The sequence below is a fragment of the Phascolarctos cinereus genome, unplaced genomic scaffold, assembly GCF_003287225.1.
Source record: "Phascolarctos cinereus isolate Bilbo 61053 unplaced genomic scaffold, phaCin_HiC Scaffold_8;HRSCAF=390, whole genome shotgun sequence".
Classification (NCBI taxonomy): domain Eukaryota; kingdom Metazoa; phylum Chordata; class Mammalia; order Diprotodontia; family Phascolarctidae; genus Phascolarctos; species Phascolarctos cinereus.
In genome coordinates this window covers 62,697,478-62,707,484 of record NW_027556291.1, presented here as the reverse complement: position 1 = coordinate 62,707,484, position 10,007 = coordinate 62,697,478, and positions in this window count along the sequence as shown.

The following is a 10,007-nucleotide window of genomic DNA, read 5'->3' as shown; positions in this document are numbered from 1 at the left end:
TGAGAACTCAAAATTGCCCCCCCCACCCTCCCACAAAGGATCCAGCCCTGGATCTAAACAAACTGGTTGATGTCTTTGTGTGTGTGTGTGTGTGTGTGTATGTGTGTGTGTGTGTGTGTGTGTGTGTGTGTGTGAGAGAGAGAGAGAGAGAGAGAGAGAGAGAGAGAGAGAGAGAGAAAGAGAGAGAGAGAGAGAGAGAGAGAGTTCACAGTTTGGGGCATAGTTCACAAGGCACAACATTACCACCTGACATGACACTGGACCTGAAGATGAACAGACTTGGTAGAATAGTAGAGAGGGCCCTGGCCATGGGGTCAGCAAGACCTGAATTCAATCTGACCTCAGACACTTGCTAGCTGTATGACCCTGGGCAAGCCACTTAACTTCTATCTGCCTCAGTTTTCTTAGTTGTAAAATGGGGATAATAATAGCATCTTCCTCACAAGATTGTTGTGAGGATCAAATGAGATCGTATTTATAAAAAGAAAAAAAACCACTTAGCACAGCACCTGAAACAGTAGACTTTTTATAAATGCTTATTCCCCAATCTCCAATCTCTCCACCCATCACTTCTTTCCCAGGCCATCACCCTATGCACTGACTAGACTCTTCTTTCACTCCTATCTTGAACCCTTGGTGAATCCGTTCAACTCCATGCTATTCTCTAACTCAAATCCCTTGTTCCCTTGACCTATAGCAAACTAAGTTTTGCTAACCCCAACCTTGGATTACTCTCCTCCTCCTCCTTCACTCCTAAATTCATGCTGCTGAGCAGAGCCTGAGAAAATCACAAAACTACATTGACTAGATCCACTGTGTTACATAATCTCAATTGGGCCTTCACTGCAGCAAGGCAATCTTTCTACACCTCCCTAATCCATCTGCTAACCTTTTCACCATAGCAACTGTTTCAAACATTTTTTTTTCTCTCCTCAAGCCCCAACAACTTTCCCCCAACCTTCTCAGTGGAAGCTCTCACTTTACACTTCACCAAAAAGAGAGGCCATTCACTCTGAGGTTCCACCTTTCCATTCTTCCTCATCTCACATCACTCAGAAATATCCCCCCTATTTCCTCCTTCACCCCTGTTCCACCTAAGGAGGTGAACTTGACAAGGCCAACTCTTCCATCTCCTTTATCATTTTCTTAATCAGACTGCCTCCACTATCATTCCCATTCTCTTATCTTTAATCTCTCCATACCTACTAGCTCCTTACCTGCTTCCTACAAACTTGACAAGGCCAACTCTTCCATCTCCTTTATCATTTTCTTAATCAGACTGCCTCCACTATCATTCCCATTCTCTTATCTTTAATCTCTCCATACCTACTAGCTCCTTACCTGCTTCCTACAAACATGCTCATGTCTATTCCCATCCTTAAAAAGAAATCCTTGCCTGATCTTACCATCCCTGCTGGCTATAGTCTTGTCTCATTCCTCCCCTTCTTGGCTAAATTCCTTGAGAAACCCATCTACCCATGACTCCTCTCCTCTCACTTGATTCTAAACCCTCTGCAATCTGACTTCTGACCTCATCATTCAGCCAAAACTGCTCTCTCCAAAGTAGTGATCTCTTAATCGCCAAATCCAAACCTTTTTTCAGTCTTCATCCTTCTTGATGTCTCTGTAGCCTTTGACACTGTTGATCACCCTCTCTTGGATACTCTGTCCTCTTTAGGTTTTCATGATACTACCCTCTCCTGGTTCTCCACCTACTTGTGTGACTGTCCCTCTGCTAGACTAAACTGTGGGTCACAACCCCATACAGGGTCACAAAAAATTTGGCAACAGTAACAGGTTTCTAAATATGCAACAACCAAAAATTAATTAAAAATCAAAAGTGTAATGAATCTGAGGTGTTTCTGGCAGTGCTTGCCCATGTTGCATCACGCAACTTTACTGCAGTCTTGCTGCTGAACACAAAGCATGTGCACTTTGCACTGTACCTGCCCTTAGGTCATGCAACACCAATGAATGCTGGAGAAACAGGAAAAGGGGTTGTGAGTGGAAAAAGTTTAAGAAGCCCTGTGCTAGATCTTCTTCCAGAGTGTGTCCTACAAGGCTCTATCCTGGGTCCTCTTCTCTTCTTTCTCTATGCTGTCTCTCTTGGTGAACTCAACAACTCCCATGGATTCAACGACATCTCTAAGCTATTTATTCAGATCTATATATCCAGCCCTAACTTCTCTCCTGAGCTCCAGTATTGCATCACCAGTACCCTTCTGGTTATCTTAAACTGAATGTGCCGTAGACATGTCCAAAACAGAATTCATTATCTTTCCCCCAAAATCTCCCCTCTTCTCAACTTTCCTTCTGCTATTTAGGTCATCATCATTTTCCCAGTCATCCAAGCTCACAACCTCCAGGTCATCCTCTATCCCTCACTCACACTCATCCCACACATGCAATTTATTGTCAAGTCTTGTCATTTTTATCTTCACAGCATCTCTTATCTGTTTTTATATCTGCCCCCTTGTCTCCATTCACTGGTGCAGACCCTCATAACCTTTTCCTCTACCTCAAGAATCTCGCTACTCTAATCCAATCACCTAGCTGTCAAAGTGATTTTCCTAAAACTTGGTTTTGCCCGTGTCATATTATAGTTACATTCCATAAACTCCCATGGCTCCATATTTCCTCTTTGATTAAATCTAAACCCCTCTATTTGCCATCTGAAGCTCTTCCTAAACTGGATCCCTTCCTAACTTTCCATCCTTCTTATACTTTACTACCTTCCATATACTGAATGACCCAAAAACACTGGCCCTACTTGCTGTTTCTTGGACAGGATGCTCCATCTCTGGACTCCAGATGTTTTCACTACCTGTTCCCCATGCCTAAAATACTCACCCTCATCACCTCTATCTCCTGGTTTCCCTGGCCTCCTTCAAGGTTCTGAGTAATTCCCATCTTCTTCAAGAATCCTTCCCTGGTCCTCTCCCTGCCTCCCCAACCCTGCTAGTGTCTTCACTCTGAAATAAGCTTACATTTTCATTATGTGTATGTATAATATTATGCACATCTTGCAGCTAGGTGGTGCCACAGTGGGAAGAGTGCCAGGCCTGGAATCAGGAAGACCTATCTTCCTGGGTTCAAATCCGGCCTCAGACACCTACTACCTGTGTGAGCCTGGGCAAGTCACTTAACCGTATTTGCTTCAGTCCCTCATCTGTAAAATGAGTGGGAGAAGAAAATGGCAAACCCCTCTAGCATCTTTGCCAAGAAAACCCCAAATGGGGTTACGAAGAGTTGGACATGACTAAAATGACTGAACAACACATATTGCATATACATACATACATATATATGTTTTTGTCCTTTTTTTGTATCCCTAGTACTTAGCACAGTGCCTGATACATAGTAAATGCTTAATAAACACTTGTTGGCTGATTGACTGTTCTAGACAGTAACTGGCTAGTAAGGTTTCAAGTGTGCTTCCTTTCCAAGTCAGATCAGTTCTTTTGAGATAATTTTTGCATGGTTAAATGTTTAAATATAAATATCTGTGGCATTACTGCATCCATTACAAGTATGGAGGCTATTCCATGTAATATGGATGTCACATCTCTAAGAACACTGATGCAGCTAGAGCCACACCACAGAGAATTCCTAGTTAAAGGACTACCACGTGACTCAAGACAAGTGGAGGATCCTTTAAGAGATGTTTTCAAAACTTTGGAGAGAACCTTTTCTTTTACTAAGTGATATGAGGAAAATGACAAACTATTAACTCTTTTCTCTAAGTTACCTGAGAATGTGGACCTTTCTGAAATCTCTGTTTCAGAAAGTACTTGGAAACTGATGACCAGCCCTCTCACAGGGGATGAGAGGATATTGTATGGGATCAATTGCTGTTCATCAATGAGAACAGCTCTAGAATTAGATTCTCAAGAATGGCCTGGAAGGAAAAACCATCTGAAGTACAAGGAGCAACTACAGATGCTGCTAGACTTCCAAACGAGAGTGTACGGTGTTGTACCACAATGGAATCACAGGACTAGGTTCGGACTTTTCTCAGGAAAAGAGCCATGTTCCCCTAGGGAAAAATCCAGACTATCTAAAATAGTCAGGCAGTCAGTCAATAAACATTTGTTAAACACTTACTGCACGCCAGGTATTGTGCTAAGTCAGTCCCTGCCCTCAAGGAGCTTACAGTCCAAATGGGGGAGACAACATGAAAACAACCATATATAAACAAACTATAGATGGGATAAACAGAAAATAATCAATAGAGGGAAGGCACTAGAATTAAGAGGAGTCGGGGAAGGTTTCATGTAGAAGGTAGGATTTTAGTTGGGACTTAAAGAAAACCAGAAAGTGGAGATGAGAGGGAGAACATTTGGGGCATGGAGAATAGTCAGCAAAAATTCCTGGAGTTGAGAAATGGGACGCCTTATTTCACGAATCGCAAGGAAGTCAGTACCACTGCATTGCCGAGTATGTGAAGGGGTGTATGGTATAAGAAGACTAGAGAGCTGTAAGGGGAGAGGACAGGATATGAAGGGCTTTGAATGCCAACTAGATGGTTTTGTATTTGATCCTGGAGGTGAGAGAGCGCCCTGAATAGGGGCTGAATAGGGTGGTGAGATAGTCAGACCTACACTTTAGTTAGATCACTTTGACGTCTGTGTGGAGGACAGAATGGAGGGGGTAGAGACTTGTGGCCCATAGACCAAACAGGCTACTTCAATAGTTCAGGTGTAAGATGGTGAGGTCCTACATTAGGGTGGTAGCAAGTGTCAAAGGAGAGAAGGGGGCTTAAAAAGGTAAAATTAATAGATGTTAAGGACATACTGGATATTAAGCATGAGAGTGAGGAGTTAAGGATGGTGATGTCCTTGACAATAATAGGAAAGTCTGGAAGAGGGAGATGGTTTGAGGGAAAAGATAATGAGTTCCATTTTGGAAATGTTGCATTTAAGGCGTCTATTAAATATACAGTTCAGGATGTCTAATGAATAGTTGAAGATACGTGACTGGAGGTCAGCAGAGAGGTTAGGGCTGGATAAGTAGATTTAAGAATCATCATCAAAGAGGCAATAATTGAATCCACAGGAACTGATGAGATCAAGTGAAATCATATAAATGGAGAAGTGAAGAGGGCCCAGGAAAGAGCCCTGTGAGATAGCCACTATAAGCCAGCATACCTAGATGAAGATCTAGGAGACTGGGAAGGAGCAGTCAGATATGTAGGGAAAAGAACCAGGAAAGAGTACTTTCACAAAAATCTAGGAAGAAGAAAGTATGAAGGAGAAGACAGTGGTTGATGGTATCAGAGGCTATAGAGAGGCCAAGAAGGATGAGGATTGAGAAAAAGGCATTCAATTTGGCAATTAAGAGATTGTTGGTAACTTTGAAGAGAGTTTGTTATTGAGTTTTCAGTTGTATCCAACTCTTCAAGACCCCATTTGGAGATTTTCTTGGCAAAGATACTAGAGTGGTTTTCCATTTCCTTCTCTAGTTCATTTTATGGATGAAAAAATGAGGCAAACAGGATTAAGTGACTTGCCTAGGGTCATGTAGCTAGGAAGCATCTCAGGCCAGATTTGAACTCATGAAAATGAGTCCTGATTCCAAGCCCAGTGCTCTATTCGCTATAGTGCTACCTAGCTGCCTTTGGAGAGGGTACTTCCAGTTAAATGATGAAGCTGGAAGCCAGACTGCAGAGAGTTAAGAAAAGAGTGAGAGTAAAGGAAATGAAGGCAGCTACTGTCGATGGGCTTCTCAAGAAGTTTAGCCACAAAAGGTAAAAGAGATATGGGATGATAGCTAGTGGTCATGGATGGATCAGGAATGTGGCCTAAGCATGACAGCTTGGCAGACATCTGAAGTTGAAAGAGATAAGTTGTTTAAAAGTCTTAAAGGCACAGCATTTGAAATCATACAGAATATAAAGATTTAAAAACCTGAAGTCAAATGTCAAGGATCCCTGTTAAGAGACTAGAAAAGTGACATGGTGATGGTAGGACATCAAAGTGTTTATTCAGCCTACTACTTAGTAAAAAGGGGAGTCCTTTGAGTGTGGATGGATGGATAGTCAACTATAGAGGCTGACAGAGAAAAGAGAAGCAAATGAAGTTATACTACTGGAGTGAGTGTGCTGGTGTATGGTATGCCCCTTTTGGTGGAAGGATTCCTAACTGGTCTTCAGGACAGCAAAAACTTGCCAAATTTTGACCACTTAGTGGACAAAGTAAACTAGCTTGTATGTGATTTCTAAGATCATTCTCTAATGATCTAACTTGGAAAAATTCAACTCAGCCTCATTCTAGGACATCTTCTCATGTGTGGGCCATACAAACCAGACAAGGCACCACTTCTGGTCTCTCAGGCCCAAGGTAAAGATATGAAGGGTGAGAGACAGTAAGGATTTTTTTAATGAAACATGATGGAAGTTTGTGCTTATACACACACACACACACACACACACACACACACACACACACACACACATACACACACACACATACACACACACACATACACACATACACACGGAACAAAGCTCTGCTTATAAAAATCAGTCTGAACAATTATGAATGATGCCTCTTTGGATAAAGTTATTACTTGGCCATTAAATAAAAATACTTCCCAGATATTTCCTTTCAAGGAGTTCAATTGTCTCTTCTTGGGTAACTCAGCTGGCTTCACCAAATCCCTGTGAGGTGGTAAGACAGGTGTTATCATCCCCATTTTACAGATTTTGAGGAAGGGTGGGGAGAAGAGTGAGGCACAGTGACTTGTCCAAGGTCACACAATGATTAAGTACCAAAGCTAAAAGTAGATCTGTGATCTCCTTCCTCTGGGGTCTTATTCTTTCTAATAGGAATACTGTGCTTTCTTTGCTCAATGCAACAGAATTTCTCACAAAGTATGATTCAGATGAAGCCAATGTCATTGATGAATTGTAGGTAGTCACCTAGAGAGAACTTACTGAAAGACAGAACAGCAGACAAGACTATTCCACTGGGAGAAGCCAGAGGCCAGGAGTCCAGAGGTTATGACCTCTTGAAACAACAAGACCATTAACAGACAGCAGGTGAAAAAGCAAAGCCATCTTCTGCTGGCAACTACAGTGTCAGCATAAGTGATGTGCACACTCAAGAGACAGATGTACAGTTGGTGTGCAAATGGTTTAATCTTCTGGAACTGCCACTGGGAAATGAAGATGTGGTCAAGGATGGAGGTTTCCCTGGGCTCTGAAGACACTAACCTTAACCTTGGCACCAGTTGTGTATAGATCAACACAACTAGATTCACATGCAGGGGCAGCTAGGTGGTGCAGCAGGTAGAGAACCAGGCATGGAGTCAGGAGGACCTGAGTTCAAATCCTACCTCAGCTACTTCCCAGCTGTGTGACCCTGGGCAAGTCACTTAACCCTGTTTGCTTGAGTTTCCTCATCTGTGAAATGAGCTGGAGAAGGAAATGGCAAACTACTCCAGTATGTTTGCCAAGAAAACCCTGAATGGAGCCATGGAGAGTTGGACATGACTGAACAACAACAAAGGACCATATACAGAAATGGCATTAAAGAATCAAAATGTGAAATGCACTTCGGTACTGGACGATGGATCCTAGGTGACTAATGGATTCCAATCTTTGTATGAAACACACTTAAGAAAAATTCCATTATAACCTATGAAAGACTCAGGACTCTCTGAGCTAAATGACAAGGACCACATTAGAGTGATCCTGAAGTCTGCTAAACAAGTTGTTGATGTACAGGGAAGTGGATACCTTGTTTTTGATCATTGAGACCCAGAGAACATTTCTTATATGCCACCTTCAATTGTGAATAATTTCAGATTATTCAAGGTACTAACAACTCACTGTAAGAAGCAAGCTTGGAGTCAGTACCTGAACAGTCTGACCATCCATGTAGCTTGTGCAGAAGCATATAGGAAAATAGAAGTGCGTGATGGCAGACAACGCCATCAGATTTCTCCAACTTCAAGATAGATCCAAAGAAATTTGGTTTTTGGTGACTCTTTGATGCATGAAGAATGGAAAGACTTGTTGAGGGAGCAGCTTAGTGGGAGGACATGAGTTCTTTCTGCAAAGGAGGGATGTGGAAAGTGACCAAGAAGCAACTCACAGGATTCCTCCTCACAGACGCCATATGATCTTGAGAGAAGTCATACAATCTTCTCATTGCAATGTAAGATCCTACAAACCATCTGAAATAACTGCTCAACAATATCTTCACAGTGACCAGCAGTCTGTAAGCATTACCTCTGATAGTGGCATGGAAGATGTGTATGTGCATGGACTACTGGATTTTGAAGAAGAAAACTAATGGGGGCCAGTAACGGTGGTACTCAGTTTTGGATTTATGCAGTGAGTTTCTGATGGTGGAAGACAAAGGGGGACAACTTTCATCTGCCCAGTTGGATTTTACCAGTTTGGGTACATGCCTCAAGGCATCTTAGAAGGAGCTAGCACTTTTCAATGGTTTATGTAGGTGATAAGAACTATATGAAAGTATGGGTATACCTGGATGACCTCATCACTTTTCAAAAGACACCAGAAGAAAATGAGGACAGACTGACGACTAAAGTGTTAGATGGCTAGAGAAAACTTATTTGAAGTTGGCAGTTAACAAATGTTAGTTTTGCAGAGCTTCTGTCAAGTACATGGGTCATGTAGAACCTCAGCAAGGAGTAAGCACTGATCCAGAAAAAAACAGAAGCTATCTGGCTATGTCCAAAGAACCTGCATAAATTGAAAAGTTGAAAAAATTATGCCAGGCACTATGCTGGGTACTAGGGATGCAAATGTAAGCAAGTAAGATAGCCCCTGCCCTCAAGGTGCTTACATTCTAATCGGATGCCATTTGGAGACCACTGGGATAAGAAATATGAACAAGTTTTTCCAGATTGGGTGAACTGCCTCACATGTGCACCATTGCTGGCCTCTGTAGACTCATGCAAACTCCTTATGCTACATAAGGAGAGCTCGGAAGGCTTAGGAATAGATCTACACCAAAACAGTGATGGTCACAAAAAACCTGTTCCATTCTCCAACAGAGGACTTAGCAGCAGTGAAATTCAGTATTCCATACTCACATTGGAGTTCTTGGCTTTTAAGTGGGCTGTCACTGAGTAGTTCAAAGACTCTCAGGATGGAGTTAATTTTCAAGCGTGAGTGGATAAAAATCCACTGACTTGTATTCTGAACAGGTGGATATATTTTGATTTGTTGTTGTTGTTGGTGGTGATTGGGTTAAGAGACTTGCTCAGGGTCACACAGCTAGTAAGTGTCTGAGGCCAGATTTGAACTCAGATCCTTCTAGATCCAGAGCCAGTGCTCTATCCACTGCACCACCTAGCAGCCAGAAAGGGGGGACATCACTAGTCACCAATGAGGTAAGCACTCACTACATAGATGTAGATGATGATGATTTCAGGACCATCAACCTTATGACACCAAAATTATGGGGATAGCCATAGGCAGGAAGGCTCTCTGTAATGCCTCTTAAACCAATTTGCAATTGAATGGAAGTACAATTATGAGCTTGAGACTTGCACCTGAAAGTGAATTTTCACGTTTAAGTGAATTTTCTTTACCAAATCAAATTTTCATTGCCTCAGTTGGCCTTGGATGAAGGGAGTGATAATAGACATATGATGAAGGAATGTGAGAAGTCATATAAGTACATCCTCTGGAAGCTTAGAAATGGGTCTATTGGATACCGATAGTCAACAGAGCTCCTGACAAGCTTGGAGGATTTGGGTGGAAGTGGTAGGAGGGCTATTGGTCCATCGGGATGCCAAGTCTATTTGGCCAGTGACTAGACTTACTTATGATGCTTCAAGAAAAACAAGAGAAGGGCTTACTCATATAGCCAGATCTAATTCATTAATGGAGTATATCTAATGTGTGGTTTGCATGCTACTGAGATATATTTCATTATGTATTTCACTATACCATGCATAACTGATGCTGGATATTATTTCTTTACTGTGGGTCCAGTGTTGAGATATAGACATGTATATGTATGCGTGTG